This window comes from Amaranthus tricolor, chromosome 6 (genome assembly GCF_026212465.1).
Source record: "Amaranthus tricolor cultivar Red isolate AtriRed21 chromosome 6, ASM2621246v1, whole genome shotgun sequence".
Classification (NCBI taxonomy): Eukaryota; Viridiplantae; Streptophyta; class Magnoliopsida; order Caryophyllales; family Amaranthaceae; genus Amaranthus; species Amaranthus tricolor.
Genome location: NC_080052.1, coordinates 5,327,701 through 5,339,756, shown reverse-complemented (window position 1 = coordinate 5,339,756; position 12,056 = coordinate 5,327,701). Strand labels below are relative to the sequence as shown.

General features: G+C 31.0%; 1 long non-coding RNA gene across 1 annotated transcript; it reads left to right on the top strand.

Moving 5' to 3' along the window:
* Positions 1 to 2,249: 2,249 nt before the first annotated feature.
* LOC130814560 (uncharacterized) lies at positions 2,250 to 6,818 on the top strand. Its single transcript, XR_009042452.1, has 2 exons — positions 2,250 to 3,219; positions 6,469 to 6,818. It is a non-coding gene; the product is annotated as an uncharacterized LOC130814560 (long non-coding RNA).
* The last annotated feature ends 5,238 nt before the right edge of the window (positions 6,819 to 12,056 follow it).

The following is a 12,056-nucleotide window of genomic DNA, read 5'->3' as shown; positions in this document are numbered from 1 at the left end:
AATCTATTCTTTATAGTTTTAGGAGTTGAAGCATGTATCTAAGCCCTTTATAATTTTTATTATTAAATTAAGTTGAATTAATTATAAATGCCAGCATATAATCGGGCAAACACGCGATACACACACTTCATAAGCTAAGTATTGGAAATATAATGCAAATACAAATTACAATTATAACAAATCAATTTGTGCTCTGCTTGTGTGTGGATGACAATGAATCTCCATGCTTTGCTTTCTTTTAAAAATTGGGAAATATTATTAATAGAATAAGACTCTAAAAAGAGACCAATAACAATAAAGGGACATTCTAAATGCACCTCTCCGGCATAAAAAAACAACTCGTAAGGAAAAAGACATGAGGAAACATAGAATGTGGGATGCCCATTAAAAGATAGTAGGCAAGCTACTATACACACCAAGACCACCTAATGGTGAATCACAGTCCGACACACCAAAAAAACTACGATCCAATACAAAAGATCATACACTTTGAAAGCTCTTGAAATGAAGATTATTTTTTGTGGGAGATTTGAGTTTATAAATACAAATTTTCAAATGTTTTAGATGGGTTTTTCAAGAAGATTTGATGAGAAAAGAATGTATTTTAGTAGTTGAAATTTCGAAGGATCCTAGTGTTTGTTTTTGGATGAATTTTGGAGCAATTTGTTGGGGAATATGCCTCGGATAAATATAGATTGTGACAAACAATAACTTATGCCACGAATTATGCCATAGATAAATTTATCGTAACAAATAAATAATTATGTATGAATTATGTCACAAATAAATATTTATCATAGGAAATAATTACTTGTCACAAATTGGCAACACTTTTGAACATTAAATTTTTTGAATATATTAAATAACACTATTTGAGAGATTCCAATTATGGGAAAAGAAACAAAATAATAGTAGAAAGTAGAGATGTTCAAGAGTGATCCGATTCGAAAATCCAAACCGAAATCGAAAGTAAACCGACTCGAAAATGTGTTCTTTTTTAGGTTTATCGAACCGACAGTACCCGAACCGGTTGACAACCGAAAATGGGAAAGTTGAACCCGAGCTATAACCGACACATAGGGATGGTCATGGGTCCAGGACCCTGTTGGACCCGCTCCGGAACCGCCCCTTTTTTAAGAGTCTGAGTCTAAATTTTTGAGACCCATCGAATCCGGGTCGGATCTGGATCCAAGAAATATTTGACGGGTCCGAGTCCGTGTCCTAAGGTGAAAACTCGAACCCAGACCCGGACCCTAAACTTTTAAATTTTATATTATAGATTTCTGATTTTTGAATTCTAATATTAATTTGTTTATTATTAATATATAATAATATAATGCCTTGGGCCCTTGATAAGTTAATTACTTAATTAATTCACTTGATTGCCTTCTCAAGTTCTCATTCTCAATCCAGTAACCCTAAGTCTCAAATTTTTTTCTCATTCACTTGATTCACTATGTTTCTCATTTAGTCTTTTATATTTGATTTTTAATTATGTATTTAAACAAGTGTTTTTACGTTTTAGTAATTATTTTGTATTTGAATTTTATGGACTCGAACAAGTGTTTGTAATACGATAATAAGTTGCTTACAAAAATACAAAAAGATCGCAAAAGGTACAATTTTGACAAATTAAAGAGGCTTTGTATAAGACCTATTAAGGACCCTAGACCCGTCAGATCCGTAGGGTTTGGGTCTGGGTCTGGGTCTGGGTTTGAAAATTTTAGACCCTAAGGGTCCGGATCCGGGTCTGGATCCATAAAAAATAAAAGGGTCCGGGTCTGAGTCTGACCAGACCCGCCCCATGACCATCCCTACCGACACATAACCGTTAACCGAAATTAGCCGAACCTAATAATGACCGACCCGAATCATGCTCGAAACCGAATTTGATCCGGCTAAAACCTACTTAACCCGAACAAATTTTAGATCGAACTGCTGTAAACCTGAACCAATTTTTAACATAAAAGTATGATAGACTCATATTCAATCATCTTATTAGTTAATCTAATAAAGTGTTAGATATTTTAATAAATTAAATTATCTTATTAGTTAATCTAATAAAGTGTTAGATATTTTAATAAATTAAATTATCTTATTAGTTAATCTAATAAAGTGTTAGATATTTTACTAATTTAAATTTTATAAATAAATGGTTTCATATATTTAGAATTAGTAATCAATGGTCAATGTTTACTTTTAATCGAATTAGATGAAAATTGATAGAAATTTATAATTTTAATTTCCGGTCAAACAAGTAAAAGTAACAAAGTAATAATGATTACTAATTAATTTGCATTTTAACTATTTTGCTTTAAGTAAAGGGAATCCTATCATCAATTAAAAAATGACTAACAACTTAATTTGATATTGATTCAATCAATAGTAATTAGTAATACGTAGCCAAATTCTGTTTTTAAAAAAAAAAAACTCGAACCCGATCTGTACCCGACAAAACCGAACCAATTAGTAACCGATGACAACCCCAGACCGATTGACACTCGATACGAACTTCAACTGATACCGAACCGATGCTAACGCAATAGCTTGAATAACCGATCTCCAACCGAACCATGACTAACCGACTCAACCCGAGTGTGACCCGTTGTAACACACAGCCGAAAAATAACCGATTCGAACATACAACCGAACCAAATGACACCCGTCCGAAACCGACCCGATCACCCAAATGAACACCTCTAGTAGAAAGTAAGCTACTTAAATTGATAAATGTACTTACTAATAGTAGTGAATTTTATTCGGATTAATACGCAAATCAAACTCTTCAAAATCGACTAAGAAATATGATTTGATTATTTTTAAAATTCCATTTGATTTTCATTGAAATTAAAAACCAAATTAATTATTCTGAATTCGGTTTTATATAACTAAAAGGCAAAAACTGATTATTAAAACTAATTACATAAAGCTTAAATAAAAAAAATTATTTGGTGAATAATTAAGAAAACCAAACACCAAATTATTAGAGCTAATTGTTTAATTGAATTGATTCATTATATATATTTTAAACCAAAAACGAATCCCAAAACCAGGTTTGTATTTGGAAAACAGCCGTCTGAGACTACTGAAAGTGAGAAACTAACCGTCTGAGATGGCGATGAAGGATTGAACTGCAATTCTTTTTCTTCATCCCCTACCGGCTGCACGCGATATTATCTTCTTCTTGATCTTTGATCTTCAGCCCTTTTAATCTTCAAGGTGATTGCTTCGATTATCATTTTTTTCATTTGTTTGTGTTTTCGATTAAATTTAATCTCTGGTTGGTTCGTTCGGATTTTTGTTGTTTTTGTTCATCATTTTTTATTAAATTCATCATTTTTTATTTTCGTTGTTGTTTTTATTCTAATTATTGTTGTTCCTTACATTTTCTCGATGACATTTTATTGTTGGAAAATTTAATTTTAAAAATCTCACAGGTCGCTTTATTTTAAAAATTCTGCCTATCGATTATTTTTTTTAAAATCTGACCCTTATACTACATTTTCTTTTAAAATATTGACGTCATTAAGGAACTTGTAAAATTCACGTAAAATAAAGATCGAATTTTTTAAAAATAATTATAAGGGAGAATTTTAAAAGATAAGGAGCAAAAGGTGTAATTTTAAAATTAAATTTTCCTTTATTGTTTTGTTCTAATTATTTTCTCATCTTCATTGAATCATTTGTTCTTTCTTCATTTTTGTTTAAAAATCTGATCTAGAGTAGTTTTAAGTGTTTTTTTAATTCGTTAAAAAATTGCGACATCTAATTTCCAGTGCCTTTAATTCCAGTTTCGATTTGCATTTTAGTTGTTCAAAAAATTCTGGTACCTTTAAGTGTTTAAGTGCTATTTCATATCCTGTAAATTGCAGTGTTAATAAAATTCCAGTTTCGATTCCAGTACCTTTAAATTCCAGTACCTTTAAATGTTTTAAGTTTTTTTCATAACCTTTAATTTGTTCAAACATTGCAAACATTTTAATTTATAAGCATAATAATGATATTTGTGTTCTATCAAGTTCTGGAGGCAGATTGGATTTTGGAAGGGAGAATTCAACTCTATTAGTTAAATTTACTTCTTGTACGCTACTTTTGAATAGGTTATCAACAGAATAGGGCTTTCTAGACCTTTAGGGAAATGTATGAGGAGTGAATGGGGGATTGAGTAATTAGAAGGTGGACCGGTGGAGTAGAAGAAGAATTGACGAAATATTTCCCAATTCTTTGTTTGGGATAGGAACAGGAACTGTTGGTGGGGATTTTATTTTTAAAAATGAAGCTACAAAGATGCCTTTGCTAGTACTCTCATTTTAACACCTCTTTCGAATTTCATCTTCTTCTGCTCAACTGCCATGCTATGGAATCTCAAGCTGATACTTTTTCTCTCCTGTCTCTTTAAATCTATAACATGTTTACCCTGACAAATTTATTACACAAAATCATAACTGGTCTTTAAATTTCTCAACAAGAGCAACAACTTCATCAAAATATATTTGCTTCACCTAAAAAGCATAAGAGCAAACTCTTAACTTCAATGAGGGATAATTCTTTCTACATACAACCGAAAAAGAGGCAAAATTGAGTTATGGATTTGGAAGCAACCAATAAGTTAAGACGATGGTGGAAACTGATTTCAGTGAGGGATTAAAGAGTCTTAACATTGGACTTCCCAATTCCCATTCTAATTACCAGCACCTCCTTGGCAATAGATTTATGGTAGTTGGGGTGCTTGTGACTTCTACTCTCGAACACAATCTCTTCTAATTCCCATCAAGAAAACAAGGACTTGGGAGTAGGATTCACGTTACCACCTTCAATTCCCTATGAACAAACACCCTCTTGTTCTTATTTTTTCTGTATGTTGAAAGGTGTCTGGACATAACATATTATTCTTTCTTATAAGTAGTTGTGTGATGGCTTCCCCTACTTGGCCATACTTACTCATAGGTCACAGCTGCTTTCTTTCTTTTGTATGCCTTGTGTTCTTTTTTGGTGGGTGGTCTTGGTCATTTAATGTAATATCATAATGTTTTGCATATGCTATTTTAACTTCATTATCTTAATTTTGTTATCCATTTAAGCTGAAGTGTGATTCTAGAAGAATTGGTAAGAATAAAATGTGAGTCGATGTGATGAACAGTTAGTATCTCTACATCCCTTAAAAACATTATGCAAGTTTTTGATTCTCTATTTTAGGAAGTACAAAATAGTTGTGGGTTCTTGATAGAATGCTTTGTGATCCCCTTGATCTTCTAACTTATGTACCTATTCATGATTGTCGCTGTAATGTTGAACGTTATCTTTAAATATTTTAAGCGAAGGAAGACGAAAAAAATTGTTCTATATAATAAGCTTTGTAATTTTGTTCAAATAGAGAGGTGCATGATGCAGGAATATTTATGGAAAAAATATCCAATGGGATTAGAGAAAATGTTGTACAACTCCTTAATCTTGTCAAGCTATCTGAAGTTTATAGAGGCTATAGTGACCTCTTTGGGCTCTAAGGACTCTGTTTTATAGTTAGCGGTGTTAGTGTATTATATGTTAGTTCTTTTGAGGTTGAAAAGGTGTTTAGGAAGAGTGTAAATATGGGAGACTAGCTATTTAGCTTCTGTTGTTATCACCTGGTGACCTTTATTGGATAATGAATGCTAAAGAGATGATTTTTGGCGTGACTCGTGAATGTGTTTGTGTGGTTGATTCCTCTGCAGTCTTCAATGGTTTATGGATTTAAATGATCGGAAATCAAAAGTGAATTTCTTGAGACCACTCACATGTTTTGCTACTTTGTGATGACGATAAATCCAATATTGAGAATGTAAACTATCAAATTGAGGTTGGAGTTTCTAGCTGCTTCAAAGTATACGCTCAGAAGTATTCTGAAGTTCTAGATTTTTACCAAACTATACGTCCAAAGCTGGTGAAGTTTCATGATTGTTATAATCAATATTCAATATATTTTGAAAAAAATTAGTTTAGAGCAGCTGCTTGACTTGCTTGACTTTAATTGGAATCTAGTTGGAGGTAGAGGCCCTGAGAAGTGTGTTAAATTGTAGACTGCTATGAAGAGCTCACACGATCTTGGATGATGCTTGTTGTATTATGATGACTTTAATCAAATAAAAAATTTCCTTACTTTGAAATTGGCAAAAGCAAATCCATGCTATTGGGAAATATAGGGCCCATATATTGTATTGATCGAGGGACGTTACGAGGATATGTTTCCTTTTGGTAAGAGTCTTCTATTTGATGGTAGTATTTCAGAACTTGATTGCCTCTTATTTCTTAGCAGTACATAAATGCTTATTTATAGTCCTTGAAATGTGCAGTAGTGGGTATCTAGTTAGCACTCTCCAGCGGACTCAACACTTTCCACAGAGTTGCTATTTATTATTTTGAAAATAATTTTGTTTTTCTTTGATGACTTATATTATAATATGCTATTTTTTTTCTTTTTTTTCTTTGTAGGTAAATGTATTTTGGATTCTAAAAGCCAACGTTGTTATATCAATGCAATAGACGCAGTAGAGTTGAGACAAATATACTCATGTTTTACAAGGAAGACGATGAATTTATGTTACTTTTATATTGAAAAGGATAATAGCTAGTGTGTTTGTTTTATAAATAGTGTGTTATTTCTGTAAATACTTTTGTAAAAAGATATATAAAAGGTTTGTTACAACTAAAACCACACTATTTAGACACTAGTTGAATTTACCTACAAGTAGTATACTATTTTGTCCATGAGTTTGATTGTATGAATGATTTGTGGCCACATGTTGTTCATGTGGTAAACGATAATTTACGCTCTTATTGTATGTGGCAGTTTAATATGATTAGCCATAGGTTATATAAGGATATGATTAGCCACGAACAAATACATGTGGCAGGAAAATATAATTAGCCACGAGGGAATTCATGTGGCAGAAGAATATAATTAGCCACGGGTTATGCCTATGGCAGAAGAACATAATTAGTCACAGGATCTCCCGTGGCTAAAAAAAGAGTTTATGCCACCACCATAATTTTCTCGTGGCTAAAAAAAGAGTTTATGCCACAATCATAATTTTCCCGTGGCAACAATTTAGCTACGATCACTTGTGCCACAGTAGTATCTAGCTTGAATTCCCGTGGCTAGTTAGCATAGCCACGGGAAATTCTTAGTTGTGCCACGACTGTGACAGTGGCACAAGTGATAATTTATAGTAGTGTTATGTCTTGTTCCGTAAGTTTTATATTAAGATGTATATGCAAATAATCAATAGTAAATATATAATAAAATATAATAATATATACTCTGTAAAATCAAATTTACCTTATTTGGTCCAATAAATATAATAATTAACCAATCAAATTATTTCATGTGGCAAATCTTTAAGAGCGTGCCACATGAACTTTTCCAATCTTTTAGTTAATTGTACTTGTTTTGTAAGTTTTACATTAAGATGTATGTACAAATGATCAATAGTACACTAAACATTAAAATCAATATTAAAAGAAAGTTAGTCAATAGTTCATTCAGAATCAATACTCTCTAATGAAGTTTTCCAATTTAATAAATACTTTCTTTGTTCTCTAATGAAGTTCCAACAAGGAATGTTCATTTAGAATCAAGAAAAATAGAATCTTTTAGATAGTCGATACTCGATATCATATTTTATTGAATAATGAAGTTGATGAAGGAAAAGCGGGATTTATAAACATTAAAAAAATATTAAAAGAAGTTAGTGGAGAAATATGGGAACCACAAATTAAAAAAAATATTTTTAAAAATTAGTTGAAAACATGTGGATACCATAGGAAATATAAAAATATTAAATAAAGTTAGTGGAAGATATGTAGAGACCATAAGCATTATTAAAATATTAAAGTGGATCTACAAAGTTATTTTTGTCCAAAATTTATGATAAAAATAGAAAGACTCTTTACGGGAACAACATTTGGAACACCCTGAAATGTCAAGTGAGAACTTCTTTAAGGAACTGAATGGGTAATATTTATAAAATCAACTTTCCCTTATTAGGTTCGGTAAATATAGTAATTAACCAATTTGATTATTTCATGTGACAAATCTTTGTGAGAGTGCCACATGGAATTTTTCAATCGTTTTAGTTTATTGTATGTTTAATTGTATGTATAAAATCAACTTTACCTTATTAGTCCCATAAATATAGTAAGTAACCAAATTGATTATTTCATGTGGCAAATCTTTATGAGAGTGAATTGCACAGGCTTTTTAAACTAGTAATCAAATAATACAATCAACTAAAAGAATTAGAAAATTCTATGTGTCACTCTCACAAAAATTTTTGCCATACATTTAAATATAACGATTGGATACTCTATGTGTCACTCTCACAAAGATTTGCCACATGGAATAATTAATCACAAAAACTTGGACGAGACGGTCTACGATCTTATTATGAGACTGTCAATTTGGGCCAACGCAATTCGCACATGTAACAACATTTCAATTTTTTGGGCATTTATCAATTTTGACCTTATAGGTATTAATTTTTAAAATTGATACCTTTAAGGTCAAAATTGATACCTTTAAGATCAAAATTGAAAAATGCCCAGAAAATGAAAAAAATACCCAGGTTGTTACATGCGTGAAATGGGTCGTCCAAAATTGACGGTCTCATTATGAGGTCGTCTTGTCCAAGACCAGCTGATAATTAATTTGGTTTTATAATTAACTAAAAAGATTGGAAATCCCATGTGGCATTCTCACAAAGATTTACCACATAAATAATCAATTTGGTTAATTACTATATTTATTGAACAAAATAAGACCAGCTGATATTTATTGAAAAATTTCATGTGGCACTCTCACAAAGATTTGACACATGGAATACAAATACAATTAACTGAAAGAATTGAAAATTTTCAAGTGGCGCTCTCAGAAAGATTTGCCTCATGAAATAATCAAATCGGTTAATTACTATATTTATTGAACCTAATAAGATAAAGTTGATTTTATACTTATTATTATATTTTATTCGACAAGTTTAAAAGCTCGTGCAATATATGAAGTTTAGGATGAAGATGTATATAAATAAAATTTTCAAAGAATGATGTAAGAAATATTAGAAATTCCACATGGCAGTATTGAACTTTCATGAAACGCCAATTGTAGCATTTTTGTACGATTTTTCCACATGGTAGCATCCAGTTTATGCCTTATCTAACTGCCAAAGCATTTTTCGTTGAATTCTTGTCAATTTTCGTTTAATTGACCATTTTGACATTTGTACTCTTATTAAGTGTTTGTTGTCTTTATAATTTGCCCTAAACCATTTTTATGCACGCAAATGTTTAATTCACCATTTTGACGTTTAATTCACTGTTTAATTCATCAAAGCTCACAAATGTTGTAACAATTTTGTTTTCATTCAAATTTTTATCTTTATAATTTACCCTAGTTAAATACATATGTACATTAAGTTAATTGTAATAATCGATTATTCTATAAGGCAAATCTTGAGAGTGCCACAATAAATTTTCTAATCTTTTTAGTTAATCATAAATTCTTGTGGGAGACGGTCTCTTTGAGAGACCATCTCAAATTGGGTCGGTTCATAAAGAGAAACATAGAGTAAGTTACCCGGTGGGCATTAAAGATATTGTAAGTAACCGATTAAGATATTGTAAGTATTGCATGCTTACTCGGTGGGCATTAAGGATAATATATAGTGATACGGTAAGTAGGCATTAAGGATGGTATTATAAGAACATTGATGATAATGTAAGTAGGCATCAAGGATACTATAAGTAAGCATATAGGAATACTGTAAGTAAGCATTAACGATATTGTAAGCAAGGGCGTCTCGTTCATTTTTGGCCTTAGAGCGAAAGATAAAAATAACTATTAAAAATTTAAGGCATAATAATTAAATAATGTTTTACTCTTTCTATTTTATATACTTGATATTTTAACTATTTTATAAAAATCCCTAAAAACTCATATTATATGCTAAAAAGTACTATAAACTATACCTAAATTTTATTTAAGCTAATATCAATTTTGTACATGAAAAAAAATTTTCTGGGCCTCAAAAAGTTTGGAAACTTGGGCGATAGCCCGCTTTGCCATTGCAAATTGATGGCAACGTTGTAATTAGGCAATAAGCGTGATGTAAGTAAGCATTACAGATGATGTAAGTAGGCATTAAAGATACAATAAGTAGGCAAAGCTCTAATGGGCTGGATCTAAGAGACGTATCTTAGAGAGACGGTCTCTAAGGAGACCGACTGTTAGTTTATTGTATGATTTGGTTATTCATGTAGCAAATCTTTGTGAGAATGTCGTATATAATTTTCCAATCTTTTGAGTTAATTGTATAATTGATATTTTAAGAATTTTATAAAAAAAACCCTATAAACTCATATTACATGCTAAAAAATACTATAAATTATACCTAAATTTTATTTAAGTTAAGTTTAATTTTGTACATGAAAAAAAAAAATTAGGCCCTAAAAAATGTGGAAACCTAGGCGATAGCCCGCTTTGCCCTTGCAAATTGATGGCAATGATTGTAGTTAGGCAATAAGCATGATGTAAGTAAGCATTAAGGATGATGTAAGTAGGCAGTAAGGGTACAATAAGTAGACAGTCTTTCAAGAGACTGATTGTTAGTTTATTGTATAATTTGATTATTCCATGTGGCAAATCTTTGTGAGAGTGCCACATGTAATTTTCCAGTCTTTTGTTTAATTGTATGATTCTAGTTAATTATGTGATTGATTATTCCATGTGGCAAATCTTTATGAGAGTGTCGCATGAAATTTTCCAACCATTTTTGTTAATAGTCCCTCTTGTATGAGATCCTCCCACCGTGAGACTAATCCATACAAAATGTTAATTATGCTAAAAGTTTCTATTGTTGGGCTATTTAACCCAAAATTGGTTTAGACTTCACTATGAGACTCTCTTATATAAGAATTTGTGTTTAATTAATTGTATGATATGATTTTTTTAATCTCGGTGAAACTATTCATTTAGGTCTAGACATTTTGCATGAGATTGTCTCATTGTGAGACTAATCAATACAAAAGGTCCATTATGCTAAAAGTTTCTATTATTGAGCTTTTAACCCAAAATTATGGCACGTTTCACGGTGAGACCATCTCATACAAGAATTTGTATTTAGTTAATTGTATGATAGGATTTTTTTAATCTCGGTGAGACTATTCATTTAGGTGTAGACATTTTCTGAACACTAATTCTATATTGAGGCCGTCTCACCATGAGACAAGTTCAATTAGGCAGCCAAACTATTATAACAAAACCGTTTTCTATACAAGTAGGATTTCAGTTTTTATTATTTTTTTAATGATTTTTCACTAATGGGTCTTTTATGGACTTGTTTCACTGTGAGACGGTCTCATACAAGACGAGTTTTTTTCTAAATAAAAAAAGTGGGCCCTTGCAACAACCTAAACTTCAAAAATGATTTGATTGAGATCCAAAACTAAAGTGAAAGATCCTTTGCATAGATTGAAAAATCGAAAAAAAATAAGTTAGTTATCAAAAAATTTCCAAAAATAAGCTTTGAAAATTTTAATTTCAAAATAAGGATCTTCATGCCAAAGTTGAGGTTAGGTATGTTCAATGTTACTATCAGTGAACAAAAAAAGGAAGGTAATGTCATAATGTTTGAAGGGACAAAAAAAATGAAAAACATGTTTTTTACTAACAATGTACAAAATTTTGTTTTGATTTATTTTTTGTTGCTTACAACATTATGACATTGTCTCCATTTGGTTTGTTGTTAGTAACGACGAACAAAGAATTTTGACTTTTTCTTTGTTTGCTGTTAGTAGTTGCGAACATACCCAACCTTAGATTCGGACATGAAAACAATTATCTTGAAAATTAAAATTATCGGAGGCTTATTTTTGGGAATTTTTTCTGATAAACTTATTCTTTTCAATTTTGAAATCAACTATTGAATAAGCTTTTTAAACAAAAAATTCCAAATAAGTTTCGAAAAATTTTAATTCCCAGAATAAGTGCTTTCAGGTTAGAGCCCAAGGTCAGATTGTTCGCTATT